The sequence below is a fragment of the Mesocricetus auratus genome, unplaced genomic scaffold, assembly GCF_017639785.1.
Source record: "Mesocricetus auratus isolate SY011 unplaced genomic scaffold, BCM_Maur_2.0 Super-Scaffold_100026, whole genome shotgun sequence".
NCBI lineage: Eukaryota > Metazoa > Chordata > Mammalia > Rodentia > Cricetidae > Mesocricetus > Mesocricetus auratus.
Window position 1 is genome coordinate 19,309,795 of NW_024429207.1, and position 8,725 is coordinate 19,318,519.

Consider the following 8,725-nt stretch of genomic DNA (forward strand, 5'->3'; position numbering starts at 1 on the left):
CCCTACATGAGACCCCACAGTATATTCTATGTATTCTATAAAGTGTGCATAGATGCTGTTTGGTTGATGGTAGGGCCATAGCACAAAAATCTCATTGTAAGCTGAAGATATCACAGGGTGATGCTGCAGAGATGTCTCAGAGGTTAAGAGCACTGGCTGCTTTTTCAAAGGTCACGAGTTCAATTCTCAGCAACCACATGGTGGCTCACAACCATCATATAATGAGATATAATGCCCTCTTCTGGCCTGCAGGCAGAACACTATGCATACAATAAATAAATAAATCTGTAAAAAATAGAAAGTTGAAAATGCATCTGAGATACCTAGTCTACTTAAATTCATGTCTTATTTTAGCCTTGTCCACCTTAAACATTCTCAGAACAATTAGACTATACCGCAGGTAGACAAAATCATACAGCGCTAAACCTAAGGTAAAACAGCATCAAACAGTTATTGTAACTTACTTAGTATTGTGAGATCATGATCCTTGTAGGGATAATTCCTGCTAATGTACATGTGGTGGCTTGAATGAATTTGGCTCCCATAGACTGACATTGGAGGTGTGTCCTTGCTGGAGTAGGTGTGACCTTGTTTATGGAAATATGCCATGGAGGATACTCTTTGAGGTTTCAGAAGCTCAAGCGAGGTCCAGTGTCACTCTCTTTTCCTGTTGTCTGATGATGCAGATATAGAACTCTAGGTTCATTCTCCGGCACCATGTCTGCCTTCATGGCACCAGGCTTTCCTACCATGACAATAATGGACCAAACCTCTGAACTGTAAGACATCCCCAATTAAATGTTTTCCTTTATAAGAGTTTCTGTGGTCATTCATGGTGTCTTTTCACAGCAATAAAACCCTAATTACGACAGAACACAAGGGCACCCTAGGCCTGAGGATGCCTGCAGCATTGAACTGCTTGGTGTTGGGATGGCTCCCTGGTAGGCCATCAATTTCTCTCTCTTCTCATCAGGCTTGAGAATAGCTGCTACAAGTCACTGGGGCATTGACACTGGCTAATGGCTTAGTGAGCATGATGTTCTTTGGGAGGATATTGCATTGACTGAACAGTCTGTTCTTTTCATTGCACGTTTCTCTATGTCAAGCAAGAGCAGCCTCCATCTGCTTGAAAGTGCTTACACATCTCTCAGAGAGGGCTGATAACTGTTTCTTCTAACGTCTGCACAACACTATTGATGCCAGAAAATGCCTCAGTGGATTTATTTGTTGTGAAATTTCTTGTTGTCTTGGGTCTAACTCTTTCTTCTTCCTCACATTCTTACCCACATTTTTCGTCTGCTCAATCAGCACCTCTCTGGAAAGCTGCTCACTTCCGTGGCAAAGAGCTCATGCATATTCCCCTTACCAATGTGCGGTTCTGTTTCCCAAGCACTAACATGCTGCTCTTTACTATTTCATCAACAGAAGAATCTTTGTGGAAGCCTTTGAATGTCTTCACATATGTCTTCAAAACTGCCTTCCAAATGCCATTCATGCGTTCCTGTGCAGCTTCCCATGCCGCGTGATGTTCTGCATCTCATTTTGGATACTAAACCTTTCCAAACGTCTGAGTGCTCTGGAAAGCGATCAGCTGCCCCAACATTCTGTGTGAGCATTCAGAGAAAATAGCATATAATAGTAAATAGCTACTTTGAGTGTAGCTATTAAGCAGCTATTGCACTTTGATCTATTGGTTGAATGAGTGGTTGGAGTGAACTGTAAACACACAAACTTTGCATCAGGTCGTACATTGCAGACATGTTGTGAATGCCTTGAAGTATGGCTGAGGTCAGAGGAATCTTAAATAACATGCTATTTTGTCTACAGTATGCTCTTGCCTGTGGAAGGAATAACACAGTTCAAAAGCAAGTGTTCCATTCTGATGTCACCCAGCTTTTCTTCTTATGGTGATCAGAAGCAAAAAGGGCATGCTAGGTTACTTTCTAGAATGCTCGTGGGCTCTCAGAGTGACACATTAGGAAAGCCTTTAACTTGGACATTGCAGAATTTCCAGGGCAAGCAGCACCAAAGAATGCTCAATGCCTTGATTTTGGCAATGTCTTGGATTCGTGATAAACATATGCATGCTCTGGCGTGTGCTTCTAGAGCAAGCTGGCTTCATCAACATTAAATATGTGTTCTGACAAATACCTCTCTTCTACAATGATCTTGTGCAGATCTTCCTTCAAAGCTTTGGCATTTTTGTCTTTGGCATGTGTTGCCTCACTTCTGGTCATCACATTTTTTAATTTATGATGCCTTGTGGAGTATTAAAACAAACCCTGGCGCTCTGTGTTTGCATACATGGAAGGCCACTGGCATGCTGATTTTGTGTCTTGAAATGTTTTTTTCTTCCCTCTCGACCATAAGGGAGCATGCAGTTCTGAATCTGGTTTCCCATCCACATGTCAAATAATTTTCCATACTATTAACTAGCCTAGCTCTTTACTGATGACAGCAGGGTTAACTTGTTTCACTGTCTCACTGATGAACTTATCTCATGGACCAGACTGACAACTGTGAAAGACCTACCTTATGCGTAATGACTGTTATTAGCTCAACTTCTTCATGGTGGACAATTATCTTGAATTTCATCTCAACAACTGCCATTTTCTTTTAACCAGAAGCTGGATTTTTTAATGGCTTGAGCTTGCACAGGTTGTTGTCTGACTGTGAGTTCACATGTGCATCTACCCTGTTGTGTTCAAAATACACCATAGACATGATGAAATGCAAAATTCCAAAACACAGTATCTAAAACACAGAGGTACACAGTACCCTACAGAGGATTGACCATGGGGCCTGTGGCTCACTGCTGCTGCCCAATACTAAGAGGCCATATTGTACCACACGTCACTAGTTTGGAAAAAAGATGAAAATTACAGATTTAAATTTTGATTTCTATTGTACTTGAATCATTTTCACATAATCACAAAATGAAAAAAATCATATGTCAAATCTTTGTAAGTCAAAGTCTGTTCATATAAGGATAAAGAACATGTGTATATGTATGTTAGTATATATTATTAAATATACTACTCCATGAGAGGTATGCAGTGGTAATTTGAGAAAAACCAATGAAAACCTCTGGGTCTGAAAATAAATACATCACCATCAAGAATTTTGTCAGATGTCCTGAGGAATTATAGTAGCATTTTGTTCCTGCAATGACTCACATTACCTGTTTCTGTGAAGTCTTTCTCTACATTTGTCATTCCATTACACAGTCCATGTTAACACACACATTCACACATGCACGTGCACACACACACACACACACACACACACACACACAAACACACCTCAATATTTGTGGGGAATTGGTTTCAGGACCTCTGTGGTTCCAGATCTACATAAAGTGACATATGTGGATGGAGAGATGGCTCAGTAGATTAGAGCATGTACTACTCTTCCAGAAGAACTAAATTTGGACACAGCATCCATGTTGAGTGTCACAAATGCCTGTAACTCTAGCTCCAGGGAAGTGGAACTCTCTGGCCTCTGTGGGCACCTGAGCTTACATGCATATATCCCACACAGACACACAAATATGCATAATTAAACTGTAAAAATACTTTTAAATGAAAGCATATTTGTATATACTGTATACATAGCCTCCCATGTACTTGCATCATCTCTAGATTATGTGGGACATATGATATGTAAATGTGCTGTAAATCATGTTATGCTGTATTGTTTCAAGAACTCTTTGAGAGTTTCAGACTTAGTGATGCTTTCCCACAAACATTTCAGCACTTATTTTCTGAGAACAGGGGCATTCTTCTATCTAACCATGACACAATTACCAAATTCATAACACTCTCCATGGATACAGCGTTAGTATCTCACATACAATGCATTTTCAAATTTTATTTGCTATCCCAATAATTTAATCACAATTTACTTCCTACGTTGAAGCCAATGTCACACTGTATTGAATTCATGCTTCCTTAAGAATATTTACTTCAGAAGCTGTGCTCAGCCATTTTTGCTTTCATAGCATTAGCATTTTGGAGGGTAAGGTTACTTCCTTTGTAGAATCAGCTCCCATTTGTATGTGCCTGCTTTCTTATGTAGGTGAAATCTGTCAGGGTTCTCTATAAGATGTGCATTACTTCCCCTGCTTCAAAATGTCAAAGCATCATAACAAAATTGTACAAATGGTTGCAGCATCAATTAACATCATATATACATAAATTAATGACAGTGAATATATTATTATTATGTGAATGAAATATTCTAATGGGTTTTCATTCTTTCCATTATTTCTTAATTGGCATTTCTAACACAATGTTTTTAAACAATTTCTCACTGATTGGAATCTGATATCCTACACTTATCTTGTACTCTCCTCCCTCTAGAATCAGCTAAGTCTCCAAGTAGCCCTTATTTATTGGTAAGTGGTGTCTTGAAACCATGAGTTTCGATTCTGGGTGTGCTCAATGGACATGCATCATTGAAGAATGTGGGTGTTGAAGATGCAATATTTCTATAAATTATATAAAGAACTAAAATTCAATTAGAATTATGGATGTATATTATTGTAGATTTGATGTGACTATAAATGACTATATAATCTTTTAATTTCGTCTTGAATAAATAATCAAATCTCATGAGCAATTATTTGGTGACCCATATTTTATATTGGCTTTCTGAGACTATTCTTTGTCCATTTGATTTGAGATAAACACTGTAATTCCACTATAGTATCAAAGGTAGTCCTCCCTTAACCTTGCAATATGTAGGGTATTCTAGAAATAATAAAGAAAGTTGATCAAACATGTGTCAGTGGTCTAGAACAATTTTAAGACTAAGCATATTTAAAAAGACTGTATTTCTGTACATTTTTTATATTAAGATCCTGGAAATATTTAAAGGGATTAGTAACTCAATTCTAAATTATTTAAGCATATTTAATCTTAAATATATTTTAAATAAAAATCAATTTTAAGAAAATAATTTAATAAACTAAATATCTAAGAAGTATATCATGGAACAAATGTTCCCCATGCACCAAAATCCCCTTGATATTAAAGAGTTGAGTAACATGTGTGTGCTGGCTAGTTTTTTTGTCAATTTGACATAGCTAGAGTTAGCCATCTGAAAGAATAGAACCTCAATTGAGAAACTGTCTCCATATGCCTTGGCCATAGGCAAAATTGTAGGGTATTTTCCTACTTAGTGATTGATGGGGGCGAAGGGTGGGGTTATGCTCAGCCTACTGTGGGTGGGGCCACCTCGGGTGCTGTAGGAAAGCAGGCTCATGACTTTAATCCCAACACCTGGGAGGCAGAGGCAGGTGGATCTCTGTGAGTTTGAGGCCAACCTGGTCTACAGAGGGTGTTCCAGGACAGGCTCCAAAGCTACACAAAGAAACCCTGTCTAAAATCAAAGAAAAAAAAAACAAAAGAAAAGAGGCTGAGCAAGCTATGAGGAGCCAGCTAGTAAGCAGCTTGCCTCCATGGCCTGTGCATCAGTTCTTATACACTTTGAGTTCCTGCCTTGGCTTCCCTCTATGGATTGTGATTTCAAAATGTGTAAGCAAAACAAACCCTTTACTCTTTAAGTTGGTTATGGTCATGGTGTTTTATTACAGCAGTAGAAACTGAACTAAGACAGAAATTGGTACCAAGGGAGTGGGTATTGCCATGACAGACCTGGTCATGTTAATTTTGGGAGGGTTGTAGAAGGGCTTGGAAACTTTGGCCTAGAAAAGCCACTGAGAGCTGAGTGCTGAGAGCTCAGTGGGCTGTTCTGTGGGAGCTTGGGACATAAGAATGTTGAGAGCTGTGCAGATACAGGGGCATGGCTTGTGAAATTTCAGTGGGAAGTCTGCTATGTTGAATTAAGAAGCCACGGTTCTGGTTAGCTAGGGCTGAAAGTCAGCTGCAATTAACAAGAGACCAGCATCCCTGTGGTGAAATCTTTGTTTTACTGGGACAGCTGATGCTGGTCAGCTAGAGCAGAGAAGTTGGTAATTAAGAAGAGCCCATCACCATCGGGTGAACTCTTCTGGGAAGTCTGTCAGAGTCAGCACACAGAACTGTGACCAGAGACTACCAAGGTTGTGCCTTTATTCTGGCAGCTGGACTTGGGAATGTGTAAGAGTGTCCTAGATGGTATTGGTTTTGAAGTCATGAAGGGGGTCATGGAGAACCGTTGAGGAGTGGTATGTAAGCCAAAGAAGTGTTTTCTTCGAAACCCAAGTTATTTTGGCCTTGGTGTGTTTTATCATGTAATAGAAACCCTAACTAAGACAGTGTGACTGTGCCCTCTGTGAGCAATCTGGGCAGACCATCACTGTATAGACTATAATTGCTACTTTGATTTCCCTTGTGAAATTAAATAACATGTTAGAACATATAGATTTATAAGCTACCACCGGTGGTACCAACCCTGAAAGTCTGTCAGTCATTTATTACTTGGAAACTTAATACAAAGAAATTCACATACTCACTAAATGCCATTCTGTCTTAGTACCAAAAACTAAGCTAAGATAGTTATGTTTCTGGTTGTCATGTTCTGTCTTTTTCAGTATTCCATAATTAAGACTAAGACACCTGAGTGTGGCAATCCCTGAACTCTGGAGGCTGTAGCAGGAACATTACCCTCAGAAGTTCAAGGCCATCTAGTATAGCATATCAGACCATCTAGTGTCAAAAGCAAAACCAAAAGAAAGACTCTAAGAGAAACTAAAATAAATGCATTAATTAACTAAAAATCTCAAGGTGTTCCTGATGTCTGTGGTGGTCTGACTGTGCCGTGTCCTCCTTAGATTCAGCTTGGGATGGGCCTTCCAGTGGGGCCTACCTGGAAGAAGTGAGTTACTGGGAGTAGGCCAAAGACTAGCCAGACCCTACTTCCAGCCCCCTCTGTGCTTTCGGATTGCAAAGCGATGTGACTAGCCCTCATTTTACTGCAGCCACGCCTTGTTTGTCATGATGGGCTGTAGCCCTTTACACTGTATACCTGAAGAACTCTCCTTACTTGGCTTCCAGTTAGTTATTTGCCATGGCAAAGCAACTCCTATGACGCGTTTCCGTGTGATGCTGAATTTTATGGTAACTCTGTCTCTGAGGTGCCCCAGATGAGGGAGCAGACAGAGAGGTACTGGTTCTGTTCATCTCTTCTGCTAAAGAAAGAAAACATACCAAGAACAACAACAGTGAAAAGTGGTGAATTTGTTTATTTGGCAAAGATACTGCTCATAAACAGGACTTACAGGTGGACAAATAATCATTATCCAGGGCAGTCGATGTTAACTATTGCCCAGAGGCAGTGAGTTAGATCAGTACAGGGCAAGCTTCCCCCAGCAGTTCACTAGAGAATGAATTGAGAAAGTATTATTGTTTTTAATTGGTTCCCATTTGACCTTATTAAAAGTTTAAGTGTGCTTTTCCTCCAACCTTTTCTCCTTTGACATTTCTTTCCTTGTAATTTACAGCTCCTTTTGTCTTTCTTTGTCATAATCTCCCCTTTAAGTTGTGCTCTCTTGTCTTGGGGAGTGGGGAGGGCTATCTCCTGAACTTATTAAAGGGACCAACAGCAAGGTATTTTTGAGACTGCAATTGCCTTTATTAGCTTAGTTGCTAAGAGAATGCTATGAGGCATTTATTTATTACTTTCCCAAGACCTTGGCCATGAATTCTAGCAATAATTCTTTGTAAATGTGTGTGTCTTTATGCTGTATCTTTTGATACCAAGGATATTTCTTCTCACCATTGTTTTTCCAACATTTTCTGCAGTTTCTGCCTCATGGCAAGTGTTCAATGAATGTTTATGTGAGTTAATAATCGGTAATATAGACACTTATTCAAGTATCTGTCTCTTACGCTGGACAGAATGTGGTGATGAGGATCAAACATTATCGACCTTTCCAATCCTATCTGTCTTTCACAAACTACCCAGGGGATAGGTACTCAGATACATTTCAGCAAATGAAGGAATTAAGAAAATATAGGAAACTGAGTTAGGGACTCTCTACTTGTGTTATCCCTTGAGGATTTGTAGGGAAGCTTCCTCCAACATTGTTTTTCTTTGTCTATGTCAGAGATGCAGGCAATTCCACTTTGTGGTTCTGCTCTGTCACCTGCTAACGGGGGTCTCTGAATGGAGGAAGCTCATGATCTATAGGAGTAAAAGGGCAGTTCAAAAATGTATTTCCTCTTTATGGAGTGAGGTTTGGTTATCTGAAGGGAAAAGATGATTCGGGAGACAAAACAGAAGAGGAAAATGTTGTCCTCTTGCGTTGATCCCTATATCAAGCCTGGGCACAACCAAGAGTCACTGAGACAGTGTAGGCAGTGAAGCCAGAGAGCAACTCCATAGGCAGCAGCTTCACAGGAATAAAGCAGAAAGAAAGTATTATGGTTTGGATCTTAAGCACTGTCACATTCTCACTTAGTCCCCAGCTTCTGGCAATATCTTGAAGGCTGAAGGGCCAAGAGAACATATTGGATGCCAACTACCTGGGATGGGGGGGTGAGGAAACAGATTTATGGAGATAAGCTTGTGTTAGAGAAGAACTATGAGGAGGCTGGTTTGGAGTCTGTTGATGGACAGGGTGAGGAGGAAGGAGAGCCAGAGCAACTACATAATTTTTCAGTCCCGCAGGGTAATAGTGATTCTAACAGAAGAGTTACTGACTATATTGTCTTCGCTCAGCTCTGATCATGTGTGCCTTTGCCTCATAAGGTTGTAAAGTTAGGAGGGTGGGCCTGTCTGG